This window comes from Lathamus discolor, chromosome 2 (genome assembly GCF_037157495.1).
Source record: "Lathamus discolor isolate bLatDis1 chromosome 2, bLatDis1.hap1, whole genome shotgun sequence".
Taxonomy (NCBI): domain Eukaryota; kingdom Metazoa; phylum Chordata; class Aves; order Psittaciformes; family Psittacidae; genus Lathamus; species Lathamus discolor.
The window spans coordinates 2,983,033-2,996,120 of NC_088885.1; the positions used below are offsets into that span (position 1 = coordinate 2,983,033).

General features: G+C 47.0%; 1 protein-coding gene across 7 annotated transcripts in view; it reads left to right on the top strand.

Moving 5' to 3' along the window:
* The first annotated feature begins 4,725 nt into the window (after nucleotides 1–4,725).
* POMGNT2 (protein O-linked mannose N-acetylglucosaminyltransferase 2 (beta 1,4-)) overlaps nucleotides 4,726–13,088 on the top strand; it is a 32,078-nt gene continuing 23,715 nt past the window's right edge. For 4 of the 7 annotated variants that reach the window (XM_065665461.1, XM_065665454.1, XM_065665457.1 and 1 more), the window contains exons 1-2: nucleotides 4,726–4,813; nucleotides 7,037–7,156. The gene's annotated coding sequence lies outside the window, so the exon portion shown is untranslated. The remainder of the gene's footprint in view (nucleotides 4,814–7,036; nucleotides 7,157–13,088) is intronic. The other 3 variants (XM_065665462.1, XM_065665458.1, XM_065665460.1) reach the window with 3 other exon arrangements.

The window sequence follows — 13,088 nt, forward strand, 5'->3', positions numbered from 1 at the left end:
TCCTGACTCTTTTTATTCTAATACCAGCATGAAACTCCTGGATAGCTTTCATTTTTAGATGTTTTTCCTATCTCTGTCTATGGAATAGTCATGTTTGCTTGCTTAACAGCACCTGGGCTCATTTCACCTTGTTTTACCTGCCAAAAGAGAAAAAAAAAAAGCCTTAACCATCCTTGGCAACACCAGCAATTACCCAGCCCTTGGCCTCAAGGAGCAAAGCACTGAGATGAGAGCTGTGCTTTCAGAACACCAAGTGCCTTCACCGCCTCTCAGACTCGAGCCACTTCAGTGGCAGTGTTGCTCAGCAGCAGGTTTTTAATAATCTCTTTTCTTACTCTTGCACGTGTTCAGCATCAGCATGTGAAAAGGTGATACCGGGGGTAGGGACTAATGATGATACAGCTATTACTGGCTGTCAGGTACTCCAGAGAGTGGGGTCACTGCTTGCGTTTTCCATATGAGAGACAGTTTAATGAAACCGTGCTCTTTGGAGGCAACAAAGCATCAACCCCCTGCAACCAAATGCACCTGAGGTAGGATGATATGAATATGTATAGTTCCTTCAGTGAATTACATTAATTTGTAAGAGAGGTTTGAGGCATGTAGCACTTTCAAACCCCCTTGTTCAGCGCTCTCCACTCCCCGCATTTAGGGTATGCCAAGTCGGTGTGCAGAGCTACATGCTGCCTTTAGTCCCAAATGGCTTCACTGATGTTTTTGGCTGAAACGGTGCTCCTTGGCAGGATGATCAGACAGCAGCACACTCCATGGGTGTTGCTTATTACCTTTTACAATGCCTGAATCACTTGTACTCGTCCAGTTGTATGTAGTGGCTGGTCTGCCCACAAGCTCTGCTGAGCTGTGACTACACCACAAGCAGACTGCCGAATCCCCTGGGCTTGTGCGCTCCCTTATCCCCACTTAATCCCAGCAAGATCCTGCCAACATCTTGTATGGATGCTTCTGTCTGTCCTAGTGTAGAAAGGTAAGAGTGCAAGGGTCCACCAAATGTTCGTTTGTGCAGCACACACAGACATAGTCAAAACCAAGGGAGAGCAGAGCCATTGGGTGAAGAGACAAAGGGCCTGAGGCAGCATCACACAGAAACACACAGCAAAGAAGCTGGTGGATCTAGGTGACTTCAGGTGAGCAAGGCTTGGAGTGCAGCTGTCCAGGGTGTTGGTGTTCATGTCGATGAGGAAATGAACATGAGCCGGCTGCAGTGTGCGCTCGCAGCCCAGAAAGCAACCGTATCCTGGGCTGCATCAAAAGGAGCGTGACCAGCAGGGCGAAGGAGGTGATCCTGCCCCTCTGCTCTGCTCTTGTGAGACCTCACCTGGAGCATTGTGTGCAGTTCTGGTGTCCTCAACATAAAAAGGACATGGAACTGCTGGAACAAGTCCAGAGGAGGCCACGAGGATGAGCAGGGACTGGAGCACCTCCCGTATGAAGACAGGCTGAGGAAGTTGGGGCTGTTCAGCCTGGAGAAGAGAAGGCTGCGTGGAGACCTCAGAGCAGCTTCCAGTACCTGAAGGGGGCCTATAGGGATGCTGGGGAGGGACTCTTCGTCAGGGACTGTAGTGACAGGACAAGGGGTAACAGGTTAAAACTTAAACAGGGGAAGTTTAGATTGGATCTAAGGAGGAAATTCTTTCCTGTTAGGGTGGTGAGGCACTGGAATGGGTTGCCCAGGGAGGCTGTGAGTGCTCCATCCCTGGCAGTGTTCAAGGCCAGGTTGGATGAAGCCTTGGGTGAGATGGTTTAGTGTGAGGTGTCCCTGCCCATGGCAGGGGGGTTGGAACTGAATGATCTTGAGGTCCTTTCCAATCCAAACCATTCTATGATTCTATGAGCAGGCGCATGAGTGGCTCTGCTAGAAGAGGGACAGCTTCTAGCATCCCTAGAAGAGGGACAGCATTCTAACATCAAGTCCTCTGATATTTTTCCATTCAAAGAGGTTGCACATACAAAGGGATCTATAACCCAAGTGCAGAAGGGGAGGCGAGGAGTTATAAGTTGGAAACACTTCAATGTTTGCTTGAGGTTGGAGATACAGTTCTGTGTATTTATGGACTGTAAAAGGTGGCTCAGCTGTTCTAGCTCCTGATTGCGAGCCCATCCTCTGCCCGTCTCTCTAAAAGTTGATTTATTTCCTTCACAGTCATATCCGAAGTGGTTTAGGCAATGTAAGTGTGTGGTATTACGTTGAAACTCGAGTTCGGACGAGGCTTCTATCTGCCATTACACTGATTGAGACTGTCTTATAGGCCACATGTGGTATCTACGTGGCGCTAGGCAGCTATTCCTGGGCACCTGAAGTGACCGTCTCTTCCGTTAGCGTATTCACACTGCTTTCACTAGGTATCCCCTGTAAAACCTTGCATTAAGGAGAACACTTCCCTACCCCTTACAGGAGGTAGGCTTAGCTGTGGGTCTACAAACTTGTTACTCCAGGAATAACGAATGAGCTATTTTGCATGAAAAGTTTATCAGATTGTGCTCTTTTCCCACTGCACGTTATTCTGAAGCAGACATAATGATAAATCGCCACAATCCTGTGAATATTTCATAGAAACACATTTGAGCTTATGGGTGTTCTTTTCGTTCTTGAACACTTGTGTCTGCGTCTTTGGCCATTCATCGTCTGTGACTGGCCGCTTAATTCAGGTTACTGTAACGTCTGGCTTTTTGACTGGTTCGTTAAATGTTTTATAACAAAGAGGAAAAGTGGCACTGCAAATGACACGGATGTGAATATGCAAACAGGTGTTCCCAAAATCCTAGTCAAGATTTCTACTCACAAATGTAATAGAGATCTCTAAACGCAGTTGAAAAAGCAACTTTTTGTTTCAAGGGATGTTAATGAAAACAGTGATGATTATTTTGCACTGTTGCGCGAGTTATAAGGATACGGGTCCAGCATTCTGAGGTTTCTCTAACACTGGAGTATAACTCACAAACCCAGTGAGAAATGGAGTAGCTGGGATCTGTTGCAGTGGATTTCATCAGCATAACAGTCCTTGAACAGACTCTGGAAAACACATCTCAGAAGCCTGACATTTGTTTTACCAGTCCATGGGAGCTCAATGCTAAAACTCATAGAGATCGTAAGGAAATTAAATTAGAGCAGCAATGAGCGTTCCCGAAACCCCTCTGTTCCTGCGTGAATACCTTTCTACACAAGATCGTTCTCTGGATCATTAGCTATGAAATCTGCAAGACAGAAAAAGAAGCTGGAGGAAGGAGTGCTAAGTGACGAAGTTTGATTTCTCCCAAACGATCCTCAGCTTTTCAGGGGCAAACATTTAAGCAGTTAAACTCAGAGAAGAGAAGGCTGCGTGGAGACCTTCCAGTACCTGAAGGGGGCCTATAGGGATGCTGGGGGGGACTCTTTGTCAGGGACTGTAGTGACAGGACAAGGGGTAACGGGTTCAAACTGAAACAGGGGAAGTTTAGATTGGATCTAAGGAGGAAATTCTTTCCTGTGAGGGTGGTGAGGCACTGGAATGGGTTGCCCAGGGAGGTTGTGAGTGCTCCATCCCTGGCAGTGTTCAAGGCCAGGTTGGATGAAGCCTTGGGTGGGATGGTTTAGTGTGAGGTGTCCCTGCCCATGGCAGGGGGTTGGAACTGGATGATCTTGAGGTCCTTTCCAACCCTGACTATTCTGTGATTCTATGATAAACTTTTACACCAGTTTCCTGCATGTTTATCAGCCCTGTCACTCTCTGAGCATTTAATTATGAGTACGAGCACGAGCTGATGTGAAAGATGCTGCCAAACCGTTATTTGTCCTTCCCATTGACCCAGAACACTGTGCGGGTGTGGAAATAGAAAGCTCTCATGGGAAATCGAAAGCCTCAGTGCAGTGGCTGGCAGAAGCCCTGCTGTCTTTGGGAGAGGCTGGGTCAAGCACAGGTGCTGTACACGCACGTGTCCATGTACGCAGTCAATTCAGCCTCCTAGAACCATAGAACAGTTAGGGTTGGAAAGGGCCTTAAGATCATCCAGTTCCAGCCCTCCCTGCTTGTACCAGCCTCAGCATGTTCGCGGTGATTTATTCAGGCTGTAATGACCTGAGGGCTGCTCTGGCCGTGTGTGACCTTGCCAAACCCCACCGTGTGAAGGTGACCTGAAGGAGCAGTGGAGATGCAGGTGCCGGGTGCCTGTAAGGTTTTTGTGGTGAACTTGAAGCCGTGTACCCGCGGTAAGGATGGGCGCCTTCTGCGTTAGCACTTCCGAGTGGAAGAAATCGAGAGGCCAAGGGGCACGGGCAGCGAGGAAGGAGGCTGTAGGCAGAGGAAAGCCGAGAGTGAGGGATGGACGCTGAGGGGAAGGTCGGGGTGGGGAGGTGGCAGGAGGAAGCAGCGGTGACTGATGGAGATGTGGGGAAGAGATGAGGACCAGGGTGTGAGCGATGCGGCCGACCGAGCGAGGCGCAGGGGCTAAGGGCATTGACCGGGTGAGGAGGCAAGGATGGGCAGCCTGGGGAGGAAGCTGCGAGGGGAAACCGCAGCGCTGAGCAGCGCCGTTTGGGGCCGGCGGCTCCGCACCTCAAGGGGATCCACTCTGAGGGGCACCCCGAAACTACAACTCCCAGGATGCCTTTCGCGGCGTCGGCACCGAGCATGCGCAGCGCCCGCCGCGCTCCCGAGCATGGCGGCGGGGGGGCCGTGGGCAGGCAGCCCGCCCGCCGCCGCCGCCGCCGGAGCGAGGGGGAGGCGGCACCGCCCCGGCCCGGCCCCTCGGACAGCGCCCGCCTGCGAGGAGGCGGCGGCGGCGGCGAGGCCGGGCGGAGCGGAGCCGCGGGCGGCAGGTGAGGCTGGGCCGGGCACCCGCAGGGGGCGGTTCGTGGGGGCCGGCGCCCGCCGCCTCCTCTCTGAGGGGAGAGTGGGTGACTGGAGGCGGGGGGCACCGGCGAGGGCTGTTGTGAGGGGCGGGGAGTCCGCAGTGCGGGGGGTGAGGAGGGGAATGACCCCCGGAGCCCCCCCGGGTTTGCACAGGGCGGCGGTGACACCATGGGAGTGGACAGCGTTGTCCGGAGCGGGGAGCGCAGGCAGGCAGGCAGGCAGGCAGGCAGCAGGGGCAGGCGGTGCTGTGCGGGTTAGCGCGGCCGTGCAGCTGCCGGCGCCGCGGAAACGGCTCGATTCGAACTCTGATAACCTCCCTAGAGGTCAAAGAGGCCGTGCAGGTTTAGAGCCCGGCAGGGCGAGTCAAGGTGGAATTGCGTTCTGCTGGCAGTTCTCCCTGATGGCTGAGTGCCTTGGGACCCCCCCGAGACGCCTGTCTTCCACTTGGAAAGCTTAGCAGTCCTGCTGTATTTGGCCCCAGTGCGTACAGATGCTGAAGCTATAGCGTCCTGCCCCTTATAATTAGTGTGCTGACTAAGCATGGTGGAAAAGTTTCTCTTGTGTATATCAGCTCTGGGTGCATTGAACATGGATGTTCCGAGGTCACACTTACCGGTCTCCTTTCTTCCTTCCATCCTCTCTCAATTAACCCTGTGTTTTAATGGGTTATTAAGCTAATGGATGCTGCTTTGGGGGAGAAAAGAATAATTGAAGTGTAGAGGCACACTCTTCTCTGGTGATGAGGATGATGACTGTGTCTGAACAACTGGTAAAGGCAAGGGAACATATTGGTGTTTTCACACCAGTACCATAGTTGGATAACTACTGACAAATGCTGACTTTTAAACGGTGCCTGCTGATTCAGGAGAATCTGCTGACTTTGGTAATAAAACTGTGACGGCTCCTTTTAATTGCCGTCTCGAAACACTTGAACCGATGGATTGCCTTGTTAGCCTTGACTTAGCTGAGAACCAGCAGAGCTTTTATTCTCTGGGAGGACCTTCTCCCCCCCTGCCGAATCTGACCTATGCAGAGCATATCAGCTGCAAGGCAGGGTGTTTAGTTTGCAGTGTCATTTTCCAAAACGTGGTAGATGCCAAATGCATGAGCGGATACAGGAAACCTGCGTTGCGGTCTGCTTTGCTGCAGGAGTGCATGCGGAGCGGTTTATGGTTGTGGAATAGCAGCTTTACTTGGAGTCTCGCTTTTGCGCTTTAATTAGCTGTCATCAAAGCTGAAGTTCAGCCACCCACACTTGTGAAGCGTGCCATGAACATGCACTCTAGGTACCTGGTTAATGTTTTGGGACTAATTACCTGGAGCCCGTCTCTATTAAGCAATGTACGAAATGGATTGACTATATGGATATCTTTTTCCAGTTAGATTTCTAGTCTCTTTAGTCGTGGCTCACTATGAACTTATCAACATTTAATTCAGTCATCTGAAAATTACATGTTCTCGTTCCCCTTATTCTCACCCCGCTTCTCCTAAAAATTGCTGCTTTAAAGTCTTCTGTAAGTGCTATTGGTTTGAACAGTTCCCTGTGACATTCAGTTACTGTTCCCCAGAGTTTTTAACATAGTTATATCTGTCTGGCCTGTGCTCTAAGACAGCAAGGTGTTTTAAAACACAGAGACTTAGAGCTCAGACAGACTGTTAGGCTCAAACAAGCAGAGCCCTAGATGACTTCTCTCAGCAGAAGAGTCTTTCTATTTAAACTGGCTTTTCCAAACAGAGTGTTATCTAGGCTGTGAAGGAGCAGATTTTTCTAGGAAGTAGTGGGAGGCAGGAAGAATCATGAAAAAGAAGGTGGCGCAATGGACGGTGTTTGAACCACAGAGCTAGGACCAGATCAGAGGTTCTCAGCTGTGCAGACAACAGTTTGCCTTCTTGTGCTGTGGGACAATAATTTCTTTGGTTGTCAAGATGGTCACAGAATTCGATTATGTGGTTCATGGTAAGGGGTAGAATGGGTCTATGGGTCCTTAAAGCGTGGGCAGGAGTGGGCTAGGAAGGGTAAGAGTTTTGGAGAAAATGGGTGACACTTCCCCTGTTCTGCTGGCTACCTTCTTGGGAAAGCCAGTGGCTGTTCCTAAGGGACTTTGCACAGTCGGTGCAGAGGTGTAGCATTGTTTGGTGTTTCTGCTTGTGAAATACATGACGTGGAACCCTCTTCTTTCTGCTTTTAGGTCTTCACCTTCACCTTCTGTGGTAGAATGTGTTTCCTCCTCCTCCATCAGCACACCACCTGCTCCAACACCGTTCTGCCTTCTTCCCACTGCCTTCTCATCCTTTCCTGAAGTTAACTGGTAGGTGTGAGGTGCTGGAAGAAAGTAGGGTTCTCTCTTTGCCCTCTCAGTACTCACACTGGGCCTGGTGGCACAGGCAGCAGGGAGGCAGCCGCTCGCATTTGGTCATGCTAGACAGCCCTCATCTCTGCCTGCATTTGGAGCAAGCTGTGAGCAGGGCATTGAACTCAGCATGGTGGAATTTAAACTGTGAGTTTTCAAAGCCAATTACTGGATGCAGTCTGTGTCTGACAAGCTTCAGTTTCATTAGCTGCCTCCCAGGAGTATTGAGCTGCACAGCTCACCTTTGCAGAGATCAGATTCTCCTCTGCGATGTTATTAGGTGTTTTTAAAAATAGCTTCGTCAGTCCACTTTAAAAGAGCTGGTCCGCTCTGATAACAGTGCCTGCTGGTGCTTTTCCAGATAAGGAACTTGTCACTTTTCCTGCTGTCATACATGCAGCTTCTCTCTATTTAGAATACAGCTTGAAAAAAGACTACAAAATAACCTCCAGTCTTGTGTAAAGATTTGTGTGTTTGGATTAGGAACAACTGAACACATCTTATTCAGCTGCTTTGGATGATATTGGTTTATGAAGAAGATAGGATCAAACTAAACACACAGTTGGGGGTAATAACTTCATATACCTGTGTCCTGAGGAAATCTTGATGTTAAGATCTCTTATATAACAAAGTGACGATAGGCCAAAGATTTCTTTTTTTCTTTCAGTTACCATTAACATCTAAAAGGATCTGAAGTACTACACTGTGCATGCATGTGTATAATCTATGTGATGGTGGGAAGCAGGGAGGTGAAATAGGATAAAAACTGTTTCAGTCTGAGGGTCTGAAAAGTAGTTCTGTGCTTATGCACACTAGGAGCATTGTGGGAAGAGTACAGTTTCCTGACACACCTAGTAATTCATTCTGTAAGGTGTACGCAGGAGCAGTGTTCTGATTTACTCATTCACTTGATGTTTTGTGAGCAGATGGCATTTTTAAAAAGGTCTATTAATTCTGTGGGAATTTGATAATGGCTAATTGCTTGGGGGGTCAGAGGAGAGTAGCAGTCAAAATGAGGCTCCTGACTTCTCTGCTTTCAAAAGGGAGGCAGCCCTCTATCTAACTGTATCCTCTTAGAAATCCTTACTCAAGTGTATTCACCGGTGTCCTCAGCATAAATCGGGAACTTGTTGATTACTCTTGAACTGAACTGTGCTCCATGAACCAGTCACTCACAGGCAAAAAGCACCAGCGAGATCATGGCTTATTGTAGGACCCAGTGCATTGTTAATTCTTGTACAAAAGCCCTTTACTGTTTCCCTTTTCTCCTTAATCTCACTTGCTTCTCTGTTTTTTTTCCTTTTTCTTTTCTCTGCTTCTGTCTCTTTCACCATGCCTTTGACTTAGGGCTGTTCATGTACTTTAAGCACCTGCCTAAGTGTTTGCAGCATAGGACATAAGTACCTATTTGCACTGCAACATCAAAGGATCACATTTCAAAATTACAACTTTTGCTTTGAAGGAGAAGAAAAAAGGGTTCCTTGTTGCTATGGTGATGAGCGCTATATAAATGCCTATAAATAAATAATCAGCTGATTCCTGGACTTTGATTTGCAGTATTTTTGCTTTTCTAATGAGATATAATTAAATATCAAAATGGGAGGAGGTGACATTTTACCGATTTTGTTATATCCATATTATTCTTGTGCCTTCTCTTGTACAGGATTTCTGCTGAGAGGAATTAAATAGCAAGCTGTTTATTCTTCTCTCTGGAGCAAGTTCAGGTTTTGAAAAACTGTAGTCTGGTATTTATAGGAAAACTTTTAGATGCCAAAAGCCACTCCACTAAAAAGGTGGTGTCCATTTTAAGTTTAATCAGAAAACACGTTTTGAGGTAAATGCCTATTTTTCTTATCTCTAAGAGACTATTGTGTGCTGTCACAACACTTAATTTCCAGTCAAAAGCGTCTGTAAATGTAATTATGTTCCTCTGCAGTGTTTGAAACTCCACTTGTGCACAACAGCAAAACTTGGAAATGTCACTGGCTTTTTCTTTTATGTTAAAACCACAAAGGCAGAGTAAAAAATAGGATATTCCTTATTGAAGTGTGAGGAGGAGGGGAAGAATTGACTTTTTTGTAAGCTTTTTGTTCTCAGGTCTGTGGTGTAGAAGTAGCTTCCTCTCTGTGCTAAAGGTGATAATTGTAAAATGGATTGGATGGAGACAATAAACTGCTTCTTCAGAAGTCAGCAAGTAGCCATCAGCCTCTGCTAAAAAAGCCCTTTTCATCTCTGGAGCCCAGTCCAACTAGAGTGCAGAGTCCCACACCAGTGCACTGGAGTATTCCCCCACAGGAATTTCTCACTCAGGAAATGGGAGCACTTTAACAGCAAAGGACAGTTTATAATGGAAGGAACTTTACTTAGGGGAAGGAAACCAGGGATTTATAATATAATATATTTTATATAATAAAATACAGTCCTTTGTTAAAGGCTCTCTCTGGTTTCTCAGTGCCACGATGGCCTGAAGAGAGATTTCTCCAGTCCTAAACTGTGGAGTGCAGCTTGTGAACTGGCAGGGAGTAGATCTGGTCTCTACCATAGTCACAGATTTGTGTTCAGAGAAGTTCTCAGATTTGCAAAGAATTTTGAAGCACTATCCTGTCCTATTAAATGTTTGGTGAAATAACACTATGTCACTCACCATCCAAATGCACTCTGCATTCAGATTCATATCTGCTTATTTTACCAAGTTAAAATATATTTGACTGAATACCTTTTACTTCAGAACATGTGTAACTGTGAGGACAAGGGTACACAGTATTTCTTTCCATTTCCACACAATTTTCACGGAGAAGAACATGTACATCTGCAGTCAGCTATTAAAGGCAGGGGCAGAATAGGAGCAAGGCATGGTGTCCCTGAAGGTCTTGTTTGAGCAGTGGCAGCCGGCACTGGTTTGATATGTATCGTAGGCCTGTCACTTTTATTCTAGCTGCTGTGGCCAGTCTGGTGACACTCACCTGAAGAACAATGACAGCTTCAGTGTTTTCCTGGCAGTGAATTACCCCAGAGCTGCTTCTGAACCTGGTGCTTTGTGCCATGGGGCTGCGCTGACCTCCCAGATAGTGGCACAGAGTCCTGATCCTGTGCCTGCCTCCGCTGTCTGTTTTGGATGGGCTTGAGACCAGAATCGGGAGCAGATTGTGCTCTCTACCTGCTGGAAGGTGGTTTGAGCTTTGCATGTGTCAAAGGCATTTTTGCCTGCATAGAGCTTAGGCCTGGACAGTCAGTGTTAGACCTGCCTTCACAGGATTGTGTGGCTGACACCGGACAGGACAATCCAAGGTCTCTCCCAGATGGGCCATTGCAAAGGCTGGTGAGGTTTGTAGGCAGCTTGAACCTAAACAGAGTCTGTGCTGCCCGTAAGAGCAATATGGGAAGGATGGCAAACAGGGAGTCTTGAAAGTGCTCCAGATTCACAGCTACTCCCAGGACTACCAACTTGGGTTTGGAGACCATGGTGATGGTGGAGCAAGACCAGGCTCCAGAGCCATTGGGAGCAAGCACTGTTACTACTAGTACGTATAGTACATACTGCCTTTTAATGGAGTGGCATCTTTACTTAGAAGCCTTTTCTTAGGGTAGGAGGATGAAATACATACATTGATATTAATGACAGGATGAGCCAGTTAGGACAAGAGGTGGAGCCGTTGTGTCACTCCTTTTTCATCATGGATAGAACAAAGGCTGAAGCATTGCATATCCCAGATTTTTCCTTTTTTTTTTTTTTTTTTTTTTTCTGATTTTCTGTGGTGTGGGTTTTTTTTTCTTTCAATTTTTGCTGCTTCTTCTTTTTTTTTTTTTTAATGGATGGATATGATCCAGGACCATCTGGTGGAATTTGCCGTTGTCACATCTAGGTTTTCTGATGTATTGCCTGTCAAGTTGTATTGTATGTTCACATACGATGTGCTGACAGCTACTGACAGCCCTGAGATGGGAAGTTGGAAGCTTGGGGGAAAGAAGAGAGGGGCAGAGTTAGCTTTAAAAATGTAACCTTGATTGCTCTTGATTGGTGGTGTTTCATTTCTGGTACCTATGGTTGACTTGTTTAGGAAAGAAAGGTGAAAGAGTGAACTTAAACCAAGTGCACCCAACGTACTGTAATTAAACTTGGAAGGTTTGCAGTCTGCTCCCTCTTTGACACTGGGTTCCGCGCTTTAATCTTTTCTCTGTCTTTCCTCTGTGTCCATCTGTAGACACTCACACTTACTTAAAATGCAGCCTTTCCTTTGTCCTTTACTCCTCAATCCTTTGCCAGTTCCTCTTTAGAAAGGAGATCTCAAAACGTTTCTGTTTTTATTAGGATACCACTAGGTATCCTAATAATTATAGTATCTCAGTATCCTAATCCTAATACCCTAATAATTCTGTAGTAAAATGAACTAAGATTTTTTGGCAGATTAATACTAACCTTTGCAGACAGATCACGTGTATGAAAGCAATAAGCAACTCTGAAATAACTACAGTAATTCTTTTCTTGCTAGTTTAATACTCAAATAATTAATTAAAGTAGGCCTTTTGATGTAGAGGTCCACAGTGCAATTGCATTTCCTCACACATTGATAAAGATAATGCTGTACATTGTAAACCAGAATCCAAACAAGCTATAAACAGTTCAGGCTTGTTCCTCATTTTTTCTGCCATAATTGGAAGCCTGGAGTAGCAATTAGGCTGGTGACAAGATAAATTTCACAACTTATTATCGTTCTTCATGTTTTAATTGGCCAGATTAGTAAAGGAGAGCTTTGTGTTCGAACTTTAAAGGTTTTTAGTTCATATAGTACTGGTAGAAAGCATGTTACAGGTACTTACGAATGGGTTGGAAGGAAGCCTGTTTATAAACAGAGGTAGGATTGCACTGCAGCAGCACATTGAGGTGTGGTTCTGAGTGCAGGCTCTGCCCTCTCTCCCTCTCAGAGCATGGTGGTTATACTGGCAGTGTTGACGAAGTTGGAAAGGAAAAGAGCTTTCTTCCATGGGGGGGGTTGAAGCTGAAGGTAGTCCCCAAGTTCAGGGACCCCTTGTTGCCTCTTGCTAAGGAAGAAGCTAGAAAGCATTTACTCTCCTCTGCTTCCTGCTGTGTCTCCTCGGTGCTACACCCTGGCCTGTGGACTGCACGTGCTCTTCTGTGGCTGTAGAAAGATGTGTTAAGCTGACTGGGCCAGCAGAGTCTGAACGCAGGAAAAAGTAACCACCGTTTTGTACTCTGATCTTCTGCAGTACTGTACTTTGTGAGTATCAGATAAGGAGACTTGGAAATTACCCAGCTCCTGTGCTGTAGTAGGGAAGAAACTGGGGTATGCAAGGGTCAGTATGAGAGTACAGCTGCTCTTCATGGTAGTGATGGGTTGTGTTGGGTGGAACACTGTTCTCATACTGATCAAGCATCAGCTCAAATATTGTCAGAAGAAGTGGACCTTGGAAGAAACCCCATAAATGGAATATAGCCAAATTCTCTGCCTCTGACATCTCTGATAGCACAGCAGGGAAGTGAGGCTGGTCTTCAGCCCTTAAATGCATTAAATTAACTCTGGGTGATCTTGCTGGGAAAAGGGTAATGAAGCAGGTCAGAAGCAGGATGTGTGCGCTCAAGCACATGCAGTGGGCTTAATACTCCAGGCAGCATTCCTGCAGGCACATGTCTGGGGAGCAGCCAGGTCATGGAGCCCACTGTGCTGTTCGTTAAACGTATCACAGCCCACGGATGCAGCCAAAATCCCTTGTCCAGGCATAAGAGAGAAAGTCTGCTAGGAAGGAGAGCAATCCCATTGGGAGAAACTTGTGAGAGGAGCTGGATGCAGTCTGGTGTAATGCTGGCTGCGAAGGGCATGTACTAGGCAGCATCATCTCGGGGGTTGCCTGAGACTATTGCAGCAAAAAAATC